This window comes from Panthera leo, chromosome B1 (genome assembly GCF_018350215.1).
Source record: "Panthera leo isolate Ple1 chromosome B1, P.leo_Ple1_pat1.1, whole genome shotgun sequence".
Lineage (NCBI taxonomy): Eukaryota > Metazoa > Chordata > Mammalia > Carnivora > Felidae > Panthera > Panthera leo.
The window spans coordinates 56,415,904-56,429,609 of NC_056682.1; the positions used below are offsets into that span (position 1 = coordinate 56,415,904).

Sequence of the window (13,706 nt, forward strand, 5' to 3'; positions counted from 1 at the left end):
GGTTTTTGGGAGGACATTGTTTTTATCTTACTTCAGGAAAACAGGTGGCTCATTTCTACTTAAATCCTGGCCTTATCACGTGAGGCATCTGTTTTTTACAGAAAGAGATTTTAACCTCACATTGCCTATCACTCTGTGGGATCCATATATTATCATAAGTAGATATTTAACTAAAAAAATTCTAGGGGCACCTGGGTGACTCAGTTCGTTGAGTGTCCGACTTCAGCTCAAGTCATGATCTCCTGATTTGTGAATTTCAGCCCTATATCGGCCTGCTGCTCTCAGCAAGGAGCCTTCTCTGGATCCTCTGTCCCCTTCTCTCTCTGCCCCTCCCCCACTTGTTTGTCTCTCTCAAAAATAAATTAAACATTAAAAATTTTCTTAAAAAAAGAAAGAAAAATAAATCTAAAAAAAGATAAAAATATTAACTCTGAAAGTTATACACATTAAATTGGATAAAGGTCTAATGGAACACTAAAACAACACAACAAATTTAAAAATTATTTTGCAGAACTGTAATTGCTCACAAATCTCTAAGATGGTGGTATTTTTTTTTCAAAATATGTTTATTTATTTATTTTTGAGAGAGCCCAATATGGGGCTCAATCTCACAAACCACGAGACCATAACCTGAACCAAAATTAAGAGTTGGTCACTTAACTGACAGCCACCCAGGCAACCCCAGTCGGTAGTATTTTTAAAATTCTTTCAAATGGCTCAGGTTTAATTTCTTGTCTGTGTGGATACTACCTGATGATTAATTCACTAAAATATTTGTATTCATATATGGTAACAATTTCCCAACTGCATTATAATTTTATCCAAAAAAAATTCTTACATATCATACTCTAATTTTCTTAGAATTACATAGCTTGTGAAAGATGGTACAAGGTGAGGTCCTAATGGTTATACTTAATATGTCATTAGTTATAATGTTTGATCTTGAAATTCTACTTTATTCCAAATAAAATATTTTCTATTTATCGAGTTGAAAAAGAATCTCATATACATCCTAATTATTATATATTTCCTAGGTTAAGGGATATTTTACAATATTCATTTTTCCAAATTTAATTTACGAGCTGTGGGTGAAAGGAGATTACAAGCTTTCCTAATGAGAAAACAAAGAGACTGTAGTATAAAATACTTTTTTATATATTTCATTTAATTAGCATATTATCCATTCACTAAAATGTTGAAGATAATGAATTTTCTTTCAAAAACTGAATAAAAAGCCACATTTTTTTGAAACAAAAAAATATGGACAATGGGCTACAGAATCCCTGTAAAAAAGTAAAGTTTAGGGGCGCCTGGGTGGCGCAGTCGGTTAAGCGTCCGACTTCAGCCAGGTCACGATCTCGCGGTCCGTGAGTTCGAGCCCCGCGTCAGGCTCTGGGCTGATGGCTCGGAGCCTGGAGCCTGTTTCCGATTCTGTGTCTCCCTCTCTCTCTGCCCCTCCCCCGTTCATGCTCTGTCTCTCTCTGTCCCAAAAATAAATAAAAAAACGTTGAAAAAAAAATTAAAAAAAAAAAAAAAAAAAAAGTAAAGTTTATTGATGTACCATTTTTCGCCCTTGTTCCTAGAATTTACTTTTGTTACAAATTAGTAGGTTAATTGCATTTAACTGATCAATAGAGGTTGAAATGAGACTACTAATACAGGGTTTCTAAATATCAGAATGTATTAATTTTATTCTCTAAAAGACATTTTCATAAACAATGCATTCTGTCGTTAATAGAGTATAAAAACAAATGCAAATCTAGTTTTAAAAATGTTTTTATTTAGCCACTTCATATACTATGACCATTAAAGCTAAACAAAATTGGGCGCCTGGGTGGCGCAGTCAGTTAAGCGTCCGACTACAGCCAGGTCACGATCTCGCGGTCCGTGAGTTCGAGCCCCGCGTCAGGCTCTGGGCTGATGGCTCGGAGCCTGGAGCCTGTTTCCGATTCTGTGTCTCCCTCTCTCTCTGCCCCTCCCCCGTTCATGCTCTGTCTCTCTCTGTCCCCAAAAAAATAAATAAAAAACGTTGAAAAAAAAATTAAAAAAAAAAAAAGCTAAACAAAATTTATCTATTCACAAACACTGTAGAAATGACATTATTTTCAATGTTTTGTGTTTGTTATATGTAGATACAGCCCACTCATTTCCTTATTCTTTATTTTATTTATTTCTTTTTGGGGAATTAACTATATTTTGTCTTAGTAATTTTCAAATACACATGGACTCAAAACTTAACCCAAAATATGGTTGACAAAATTTTTATTTAAATTCCAGTTAGTTAACATACAGTATAATATTAGTTTCAGGTGTACGATACACTGATTTAACATTTCCATACAACACCAGTGCTCATCATGGCAAGTGCACTCCTTAATCCCTGTCAACTATTTAACCTCTCCCCCACCCATCTCCTCTCTGTTAATCATCAGTTTGTTATCTATAGTTAAGAGTCTGTTTCATGGTTTGCCTCTCTCCGTTTACCTTTGCTCATTTGTTTTTTCTTAAATTCCAAATATGACTAAAATCAGATGGTATTTATCTTTCTCTGACTGACTTATTTCACTTAGTATAATATTCTCTAGCTCCATCTATGTTGTTACAAATGGCAAGATTTCATTCTTCTTATGGCTGAGTAATATTCCATTGTATATATATACACCACGTCTTCTTTATCCATTCATTAGTAGATGAACACGGGCTATTTCCATAATTTGGTTATTATAGATAAGGCTGCTATAAACATAGGGGTGCATGTATCCCTTTGAATTAGTATTTTTGTATTCTCTGAGTAAATACCTAGTAGGGCAATTGCTGGATTGTAGGGTAGTTCTATTTTTAGCTTTTTGAGGAAACTCCATGTTGTTTGCCACAGTGCACTGGTTTGCATTCCAACCAACAGTGCAAGAGAGTTCCCCTTTTCCACATCCTCACCAACACCTGTTGTTTCTTGTGTTGTTGATTTTAGCCATTCTGACACGTGTGAAGTGACATCTTATTATAATTTTATTTTGTATTTCCCTGATGATCACAGATGTTGAGCATCTTTTCATGTGTCTGCTCACCATCTGTATGTCTTCTTTGGAAAAATGTGTATTCATGTCTTCTGCCCATTTTTTTTGTCTTTTATCCATTTTTTAACTGGATTGTTCTTTTTTGGGGTGTTGACCTTTATAAGTTCTCTATATATTTTACATACTAACCCTTTTTATCATTTGCAAACATCTTCTCCCATTCCATAGGCTGTCTTCTAGGTATTTTCACTGTGCAGATTTTTTTTTATCAAGTCCCAGTAGTTTATTTTTGCTTTTGTTTCCCTTCCCTCAAAAGACAATCTAGAAAGAAGTTGCTATGGCTGATATCAAAGAGGTTACTGCCTGTGTTCTCCTCTAAGATTTTATGGTTTCAGGTCTCACATTTAGGTCTTTCATCCATTTTGATTGTGTGTGTGTGTGTGTGTGTGTGTGTGTGTGTATACGGTGTAAGAAAGAAGTCCAGTTTTCTTATTTTGTATGTTGCTGTCCACTTTCTCTAACACTATTTGTTGAAGAGACTGTGTTTTTCCCATTGGATGTTCTTTCTTGCCTTGTCAAAGATTAACTGACTACACAGTGGTAGGTTCACTTCTGGATTTTCTTTTCTGTTTCTTTTCTGTCCTGTATTTTGTGCCAGCACCATACTGTCTTGATCACTACAGCTTTATAATATATCTTGAAATCTGGAATTGTGATGCCTCCAGCTTTGCTTTTCTTTTTCAACGTTGCTTTTGCTATTTGGGGTCTTTTGTGTTTCCATACAAATTTTAGGATTGTTTGTTCTAGCTCAATGACAAATGCAGGTGGTATTTTGAAATGGACTGTATTAAATGTGTAGATTGCTTTGGGCAGCATAGACAATTTAATAATATTTACTTTTTTGATCCATGAACATGGAATGCTATTCCATTTCTGTCTGTCATCTTCAATTTCTTTCATTAGCATTTAATAGTTTTCATAGTAAAGGTTTTTTACTTCTTTGGTTAGGTTTATTCCTAGGTGTCTTATTGTTTTTGGTGCAACTGTGAACAGGATTGATATTTTAATTTTTATTTCTGCTGCTTCATTATTGGTGTGTAGAAATGCAACAGATTTCTGTTTGTTGATTTTGTATCCTACAACAGTACTGAATTTATCAATTATGGCAGTTTTTTTTTTTATGGAATCTTTCAGGTTTTCTATATAGAGTACCATGTCATCTGTAAATAGTGAAAATTTTACTTCTTCCTTGCTGATTTAGATTCTATCTATTATCTATCTATCTATCTATCTATCTATCTATCTATCTATCTATCATCCATTTTTTCTGTCTGATTGCTGCAGCTGGGACATCCAGTACTATGTTAAATAACCGTGGTAAGAGTAGACACAACCCTGTCTTGTTCCTCACCATAAAGAAAAAGATCTCAGGCTTTCCCTATTGAGCATATTAGCTGTGGGTTTTCACATGTGGCCTTTATTATGTTGAGGTATGTTTCCTCTAAACCCACCTTGTTGAGGATTTTTATCATGAATGGATGTTCTTATTGTCAAATACTTTCCTGCATCTATTGAAATGATCATATGGTTCTTATTCTTGCATTTTTTTAAGTAGGCTTCACACCCAGTGTCGAGCACAACTCATAACCCTGAGATCAAGACCTGAGCTGAGGTCAAGAGTCAGACACTTAACCAACTGAGACACCCAGGCACCCCATCCTTGCTTTTATTAATCTGGTGTGTCGTGTTAATTCAATTGCGAATGTTGAACTACCCTTGAAAACTAGGAATAAATCCTACTTGATCGTGGTGAATTTTTTTAAAGTATTGTTGGATTTAGTTTGCTAGTAAAACTTAAAATTTTTTGCATCTACGTTCATCAGGGATATTGGCCTGTAGTTCTCTTTTTTAGTAGAATTTTTGTCTAGTTTTGGTAGTAGGATGACACTGGCTTCATACAATAAATTTGGAAGTTTTACTTCCTTTTCTATTTTTTGGAATAGTTTTAGAAGAATAGTTATTAAATTTTCTTTAAATATTTGGTAGAATTTTGCTGTGAAGACATTTGGCTCTGGACTTTTGGTTGTTGGGAGTTTTTGATTACTGATTTAATTTCTTTACTGGTTATTGGTCTGTTCTAGTTTTCTATTTCTTCTGTCACTGTTTTGGTAGTTTATATGTTTCTAGGAATTTGTCCATGTCTTTTTTGTTGTTGTTGTTTGTTTAAAATTATTGCCCAGGATATTTTTTCCTTGTGTCTTGGTTGATTTTTTTTTCTTTTTTAATAACTATAAATTCAAGCTTATTGAAGCTTGCCTTTGTCTTGAAAAAAAAAATAAAACAACTAAGCTGTCACATCAACCTGATTTCATTTGAAGAGAGAGATGATAGTTATCTTGCAAGAGTAAAATTTATACCACAAATGATGCAGGTCTAAGTCTAGTGGCACTAAAATCAGATGATAGCATTGTTGACAAAATTATAATCTGCTGGTGACATTTGTGGAAAAGAAGCCCTTTTCTTTTTAAATTTTTTTATAACAGTAAATTCTGTTAGGAATTTTTAAATAACAGTAAATTATGTTAGGAAATTCTAAAATGTCTTACAGGCCAAAAGGGAATGAGGTTAGTAAAATGCTTCTACAGAGTTTGAATAAAATACTGGATTTGAGAGTTGCTGGAACTTGGATGTGTAAAAATAGGGTGGTAGGTTGGGTCATGCTTACAATGGTAACAAGTTCAAATAAACTACTGTAACAATACACCACTTCACAGGTCACACGCTTTTCCAGGGGTTTCTCTTTCCTTCAGTAGGTGCTGGCAGAAGGTGTGCTCAGTCGCTTTCCGATATAGATGTGTAGCCCCAAAACCAAAACATGAGAGAGGAAGAAAGATGGAATGAACACTTTCAAGAAATTCTGTGGAGAAAATACCCCCTTTCTTCATGGCCCCGCTTTTCCTCATGCTTAAAGCAATGGAACATTTGGGGTGTCTGAAGTGGAACTCCTTAGGTGGAATGTTTTCGGGTCTGTTGAACCAGTTGGACACCCAGTCTACACTTTTCTTCAAAGGATCAACTTCTTTCTCTTCTTCTGCAACCTCTTCCTCTGAGAGTTACGGGCCCTACTGGCGTATATCTGCACACCAAACATAATCTGCCCATCCTCTTGTGGGGAAGGGCTGTCACAGTGAGAACTGGCTCTTGAACTACTCTGTCCTGATTCATGTTGTGCATGCAAAAGAGCCTTTTCCATGTCTCCACTGCAGACAGAAGATGAGGAAGGTACATGTTCTAGCCCCCTATTTTTCTCATTGTCATTATCATTGCCATTGCTGCTGTTCATAGGGAGTTCTACCCAGGAACTTTTGAGGCCAGCTGTCAGGGGCAAAGGCTGTTCATCTTCCTCGCAGTTGTTGTTGTGAGGGAGTGGTGGCTTCTCTACTAAATGAGATGACATTGTCAGGTGGCTGAAAGACCTGTGGTGGCAGCAAGACCATCTCTGGTTCTTGGGCCAGTCCATTTCTTTTTTTTTTAATTATGTTTTTAAATTTTATTTATATTCAAGTTACTTAGCATACAGTGTAGTCTTGGCTTCAGGAGTAGGACCCAATGATTCATGTCTTACACATGACACCCAGTGTTCATCCCCAAAAGTGTCCTCCTTAATTGCCATCACCCATTTTACCTATCCTCCCACCCATACCCTCCCCTGCAGCAACCCTCAATTTGCTCTCTTACAGGTTACCCAATTTTTTGGTATATGGTTATTCATAATATTCTCTTATAACTATTTCTATTTCTGTGGTGTTTGTTGTTATTTCTCCTTTCTCATTTATAATTTTATTTACTTGGGTACTTTCTTTTTTCTTTTTGATTAGTCTGGCTAGAGGTTTATCAATTTTATGTTTTGGGTTTTTTTTTTTTTTTTCCAAAGAACCAGCTCCTGGTTTCATTGATCTGTTGCACTGTTTTTTAGTCTCTATATCATTTATTTCTGCTCTAATATTTATTGTTTCCTTCCTTCTTCTGGCTTTAGGCTTCATTTTTTAATTTTTTTTCTAGCTCTTTTAGGTGTAAAGTTAGGTTATTTGAGATTTTTCTTGTTTCATGAGGTAGGCCTATACTGCTGTATACTTCCATCTTGTAACTGCTTTTGCTGCATCCCAAATGTTTTGTACCATTGTTTTTCATTTTCATTTGTTTCCGTGTATTTTTTAAATTTTTCTTTGATTTGGTTGACCCATTCATTGTCTAGTAGTATGTTGTTTAACCACCATGTATTTATAGTCTTTCCAAATTTTTTCTTGTGATTGACTTCTAGTTTCATATCCTTGTGGTCAGAAACGATGCATGGTATGACTTCAATCTTTTTATATTTGTTGATTTGTGACTTGATATGTGATCTATTCTGGAGAATGTCTCGTGAACACTTGAAAAGACTGTGTACTCTACTATTTTAGGATAGAATGTTCTGAATATATCTGTGAAGTCCATCTGGTCCACTGTGTCATTCAAAGACATTGTTTCCTTGTTTATTTTCTGTTTAGATGACTTGTCCATTGATGTAAGTGGGATATTAAAGTCCCCTAATATTATTGTGTTATTATCAATTAGTTATTTTGTGTTTTTTATTGTTTTATATATTTGAGTGCTTCCATGTTGGATGCATAAATATTTATAATTATATCTTCTTGTTGGATTGTCCCACTTATGAGCACATAATGCCATTCTTTGTCTCTTTTTACAGTATTTGTTTTAAAGTCTCATTTGTTTGATGTAAGTATTGCTATTCCAGCTTTCTTTTTACATCCATTTGTGTGATAAATGTTTCTCCATCCTCTCACTCAATCTGCAGGTGTCTTTAAGTCTAAAATGAGTCTCTCGTAGGCAGCATATATATGGGACTTGTTTTTTTTAATCAATTATGACACTCTATGTCTTTTGATTGGATTAGTCCATTTACATTCAGAATAATTATTGATAGATATGCATTTAGTGCCATTTTATTACTTCTTTTGTCATTGTTTCTGGAGATTTTCTTTGATCCTTTCTCATTTTTGTCACTTTTGCTCTCTCCTTTGTACTCAGAGTCCCCTTTAGTATTTCTGGTAGGACTGTTTTAGTGGTCATGAATTCCTTTAGTTTTTCTCCATCTGGGAAAGTCTTTCTCTCCCCTTCTATTCTGAATGATAGTATTCCTGGATAGAATATTGATGGCTGAAGGTTTTCATCATTCAGCACTTTAAATATACCATGCCACTGATTTCTGGCTTGCCAAGTTTCTGTTGAAAAACCTTGAGCTGGCCTTATGGATTTTCCCTTGTAAGTTAAGGACTACTTTTGTTTTTTGCTTTTAAGATTTTTTTCTTTATCATTATATTTTGTTAATTTAATTACATTATGTCTGGTGTTACCCTGCTTGTTATGGGAGTTCTCTGTGCCTCCTAGATTTGGGTGTCTGTTTCCTCCCCAAATTCGGGATGTTTTCTGCTATTATTTCTTGAAATAAAGTTTCTGACCCTTTTCTCTCTTCTGCAGGGACTCCTATGAGTGTTACGACATTTGACAGTCACTGAGTTCCCTAAGTCTATTATTGTATCCCATAATTCTTCTTTCTTTTGTTCAGCTTCATTATTTTCCATTATTTTGTCTTCTATGCCAATAATTCATTCCTCTGCTTCTTCCAGTCTGTTATTCATTGCATTAAGCCTGTTTCGAATCCTGTTTTACTGCATTCTTCATCTCTGATTGATTCTTTTGTAACCCTTTTATCTCTGTAGTAAGGGTCTCACTGATGTCTCATGTTCTTTTCTCAAGACCAGTGAGTAGTATCCTTTTGATTGTTTACATTCTCCACCGGGCATGTTACCTATATCTATTTTGCTTACATCTTTGACCATACTTAACTAGTTCTTCCATTTGGGATAAATTCCTATATCTTGGCATTTTGTCTAAGTCTCTGACTTTTGTGTGCTAGAAAAGCCTGTTATGTCTTCTGCTCCTGAAAGTAATGTTCTTATAAAGAAGAGGCCATGTAGAGCCCCAGGTCTGGCACTTCATGGAGTGTCTCCGGTGTGTACTGCATGCACTCTGCCGTTGTGTTACGGTTGTTAATCCTTCAGGAAAGCCATCCACGGAAGTTTTCCTTGCCTACTGTGGGCAGTGTTTGGTCCCTGTCCTGAACATGGTGGGTTTTAACTAGGTATGCAGTGGTCAGCTTGTTAAATGGGAGCTGATGTCAACTCCACCAGAACTGAGGCCCTGCAGACTTCTCTGATTAGGAGATGTGGTGTGGGCATGAGCTTTGTTGGTCTTCTGGGGGAGTGGCCTGCTGCACTGGAACTGAGACAAACTTGACTGAGAAGGGCAATCCTGCCAGAGCACAGTGGGGTGGGGCTTGGTTTAAAGAAGTTAGGCAGTGTCCAGTGTCAGTGGTATGCTGTTCCCTGCAGGTGCCTCTGTGTTTATGCTGAGGGGTGGGGAATAGAAAAGGCACTTGCCAGCAACTTCGTCCTGGAGAGGCATCTCTGTGAATGCTGCCTCTCAGGGAAGCCCTCAAAGAAGAGTGAGTGTGTGCCCTCGGCTTTCTTCAGATCACTGTTTCCACACTGTCAGCCTTGGAGTTGTTTGCCTGCCTTTTCTCCAGGAACAGAGCAGTGCCCTCCAGGCTTTATTCCAGCCAAGCCCACAGACTTTTAAAACTCTAGGCATTACATACAGAGAAAGACAGATACCATATGGTTTCACTCTTATGTGGATCCTGAGAAACATAACAGAAACCCAAGGGGGAGGGGAAGGAAAAAAAAAAAAAAAAAAAGAGGTTAGAGTGGGAGAGAGCCAAAGCATAAGAGACTGTTAAAAACTGAGAACAAACTGAGGGTTGATGGGGGGTGGGAGGGAGGGCAGGGTGGGTGATGGGTATTGAGGAGGGCACCTTTTGGGATGAGCACTGGGTGTTGTATGGAAACCAATTTGACAGTAAATTTCATATATTAAAAAAATAAAATAAAATAAAAAATAAAAAAAATAAATAAAAATAAAAATAAAAAAAAAAAAAAAAAAAAAAAAAAAACCTCTAGGCATTAAGCCTCACCCGTTGCAACAACTCATAAAATTCAGCCCCTCTTATCTTCCAAGCCAAGGGCTTTCAGGAAAGTTTCTCTTTGTGCATTCTCCTACATGTTCCTCTCTTTTGCTTTTCTCTGCAACCGCGGCGTTCTCTCCTACAAAGTACCCTGGAATCTCTTCTCCCCTAAACCACGTCTCTGCACTTCCTATATTCTTAGATGTGGCCCCTTCTCTCCATTTAGTTGCAGAGTTTGTTCTGTCCGTCTTCAGGTTGATTTCTGGGATCCTTAGGATGATGTGATCATTATCTAGCTGTATTCATAGGACCCTAGATGAGCCTAGGGTCCTCCTATTCTGCCACCATCATGAACCCCCCCATACACACTATTTCCTTATTTTTTAAAATGTATTTCTTGATACACATTAGGACAATATCTCTTATTTATAAAAATTAACTTTCAATGTATGTTCTAAAAGGATACCAATCTAAAAGAGTTAGCTTGGTTTTCAGAAGATATTTTCCATGTATTTAAGACAAACTCTCCTCTATACTTGTTTAAGTATATTTGTACATTTTCTGTGGGGTCTCTAATACTTGCATGCATCATATTACTTACAGGTGTTTTTTGGATCATAGAACATTCAACTTTTTATACTTCATTTCAGTAAACACCTGGTTTGATAAGCATAAAGAGTCCAATGCAACTAAGTTCATCCAGCTAAAAACATATCATATGTAAAGATTCCCATTGGAAAATGCCATTGGTTTTTGCCAATTATGTTAGTATGCTTACAAGGATATCTGACTAAGATACTACTTTCTTTCCCAAAGGCATTTCACCCTCTCTAAAGGAGAGAACTGACTGTGGGCCTGCTATATAACAGTTGACTTTCCATGAGTCAGAAAGTCCACTTCAAGCTCAGCTGATGAAAGAAAAGACAAGGCAGACAGAGATTAAGATAAATTTGCATAATCTCACTTATGTGTGTAATCTAAAATAGTAAAACTCAGGGCATGTGGGTGGCTGTCAGTTAAGCATCCAACTCTTGATTTTGGTTAAGGTCATGATCTCACATTCATGAGACAAAAGCCCATGTTGGGCTCTGTGCTGACAGTATGGAGCCTACTTGGGATTCTCTCTCTCTCACTCTCTTTCTGACCCTACCCTGCTCACACTCTCTCTCTCAAATAATAAATAAAAACTTAAAAAAATATCTTGAAAATAGTAAAACTCATAGAAACAGAGAGTATAAAGGTGGTTTCCAGAGATTGGGGGGAGGGGTTAACAGGATGATGTAGGTTAAGGATTACAAAGATTCAGTTATGTAAGATGAATACTTTCTGAAGATCAAATGTACAATGATGTGACAATAGTTAGCAATGTTGTATTGTACACTTGAAATTTTCTAAGAGATTAGATCTTGAGTGTTCTCACCACAAAAAGGGAAAGAAAGAAACAGATAACTATGTAAGAAGATAGCTGATATGTTAATAAGCTTGCACGTGATATTTTGAAATGTATGTGTATATGAAATTATCAGGTTGTATGTTTTAAATACATCCAATTTTGAGCTGTTAACTACAACTCAATAAAACTGGGGAAAATACAAACTTATAAGTAATAATTCCTAATTAATTTTAAAAGAAATGCAGAGATATTTTGATAATCAGATGAGCTTTCTGGTTAGACTTTAGGAAATTAGAAAAGTAAACACATATTCATCTAAATTTGTAACCAAGTTGACAGTTTCTTTTCATATTTCTGCTTCTTCCTTTTTCACAGTTGTCACCAGCAAGGTTGGAGTCAATAAATTTTAGTTACTAAAATGCAGAGCATAGTCTTCATCATGGACCAGGATGAATCACATTTCCTTAGGTTTTAAACTTTTCCAGATTGGAGTACATAAATTTGATATAAACATTGCAACTGTTTTGACCAAAAATGTTTGTGGGAGAACCCACATTATAAAAACAATAGTGTATTTCACTATTCACTCATTTATTAACTCACCTAATGTTCATTGACTTCCTATATGTCTGTGACTACACTAAATCTTGGGATTACAGACATTATAGGGCAGACTTTATCAAGCCGGTAAGGCTTTTACCTACTTTGAGAAGTCTTTCCTGAGGAAACTGTTTTTGGCAATAACCTAAAATATGAGCCAGTGTTGGGTATATACCGAAATAAGAGAAAGAACACTCCAGGCAGTGGACCATCATGTGCAAAGAACCTTGGGCCAAGAGGCAGGAAGATGCCTATTGTATTTAAAGACCTAACAAAAGCCAGGATGATTAAAGCAGAGTGAGTCCTTTAGAGGTTAGAGTTCGTGAAGCTTGGGAGTCAGTAAATTCTACATCTTAGAAGAACTTCAATCCATAGACATGGATTTTTTCCTAATGTCAATGTAAAAGTATTAGAAGGTTTCAAGTGTGACATCTAAATAGAAATAACTGCTGGATTTCACGTGAGTGGATTGTAGGCTGTATCAGGAAGCATTACTCAATGGCCCACGCAAAAGATTTAACTGTTTTGCAATGAGAGATGGGGAAAAAATTCAAGATTTTTCTGGAAAATGTATCCGAAATAGAATTTGATGACAGACTGATTATGGACGTGAGAGAAGATGTCAGAGATGAAGTACAAGATATGTTTTAGTTTCAACTAACGGAAAACAAATCTAGCTGACTTATGCAAAAAATGAAGTATAAAATTATGATGAGAAGCTAACAGAGTGAGTGAGAACTATAGTTCAGGAATTCCACAGCTAGAAACAACATCCCAAGCCAGAACTGTGCTTGGGTAGCCACAGCAACACAACCACAGCAGCTTCTGGAACTGTCTGTTGCTCCAACATCTATCACTGCCACCTATTGCTGCTTATGCTTCTTTACCTACTTCTTTATTAAACATTTAGTATGGTTCAAGCCTGAGTTAAGTGCTCACAATTTAGTTGCAAAGGATGCAAGCAAAGTGAGTATGTGATTTTGTTAAATTCAGTGAAAGATGGAACTTAACCTTCCACCAAAGAGAAACATTTGCCAAACACTGGAAGGAGGTAAAATGCTGGACAACACCCACTGCTGCCAAAAAAGCAAAAAAGAAACTGTCTTCCACGATTGCTGTGGTCAGCATCAACACAGAAATGATGTGTAGTGTGTGAGACAGTGGGGTAATCAACTATTATGATAAAATTTCTGAAAACTGGAGACAAAGGGAAAATTTTTAAGACAAAAAAGACAAAAAATATTACCTTCACTGGTATAGCAAGAAGACTGATAGTTGATGTCTCATAAAAATGATGGACAGCAGAAATCAATGAAATAGCATTTAAAACTGAAAGAAAACAACTGCCAACTAAGCTTCTATATCCACTTAAAGAATTTTCAAAAATATTAAAAGATATTATGAGGATGTTATAAATACTAATAAATTTGACAAAAATTGGGATGAAATAGAGAAATTAGTAAAACAAACAAAAGAAAGCAAAAAAACCCCATCAAGCTGAGGGTAGAAGAGTTATAAACCTGAAACTTTTACATCCAATAAAACAGTTGAGCTATTATTATATATCTTTACACACACACACACACACACACACACACACACACACACACACAAT

At 36.0% G+C, this 13,706-nt stretch overlaps 1 protein-coding gene and 1 pseudogene across 1 annotated transcript in view; both read right to left on the reverse strand.

Annotated features, from left to right (window-relative positions):
- Nucleotides 1-13,706, reverse strand: part of GALNTL6 (polypeptide N-acetylgalactosaminyltransferase like 6) — a 1,201,435-nt gene that overhangs the window by 1,017,326 nt on the left and 170,403 nt on the right. The gene's annotated exons all lie outside the window — the stretch shown is intronic.
- Nucleotides 5,821-6,471, reverse strand: LOC122217704 (annotated as a pseudogene).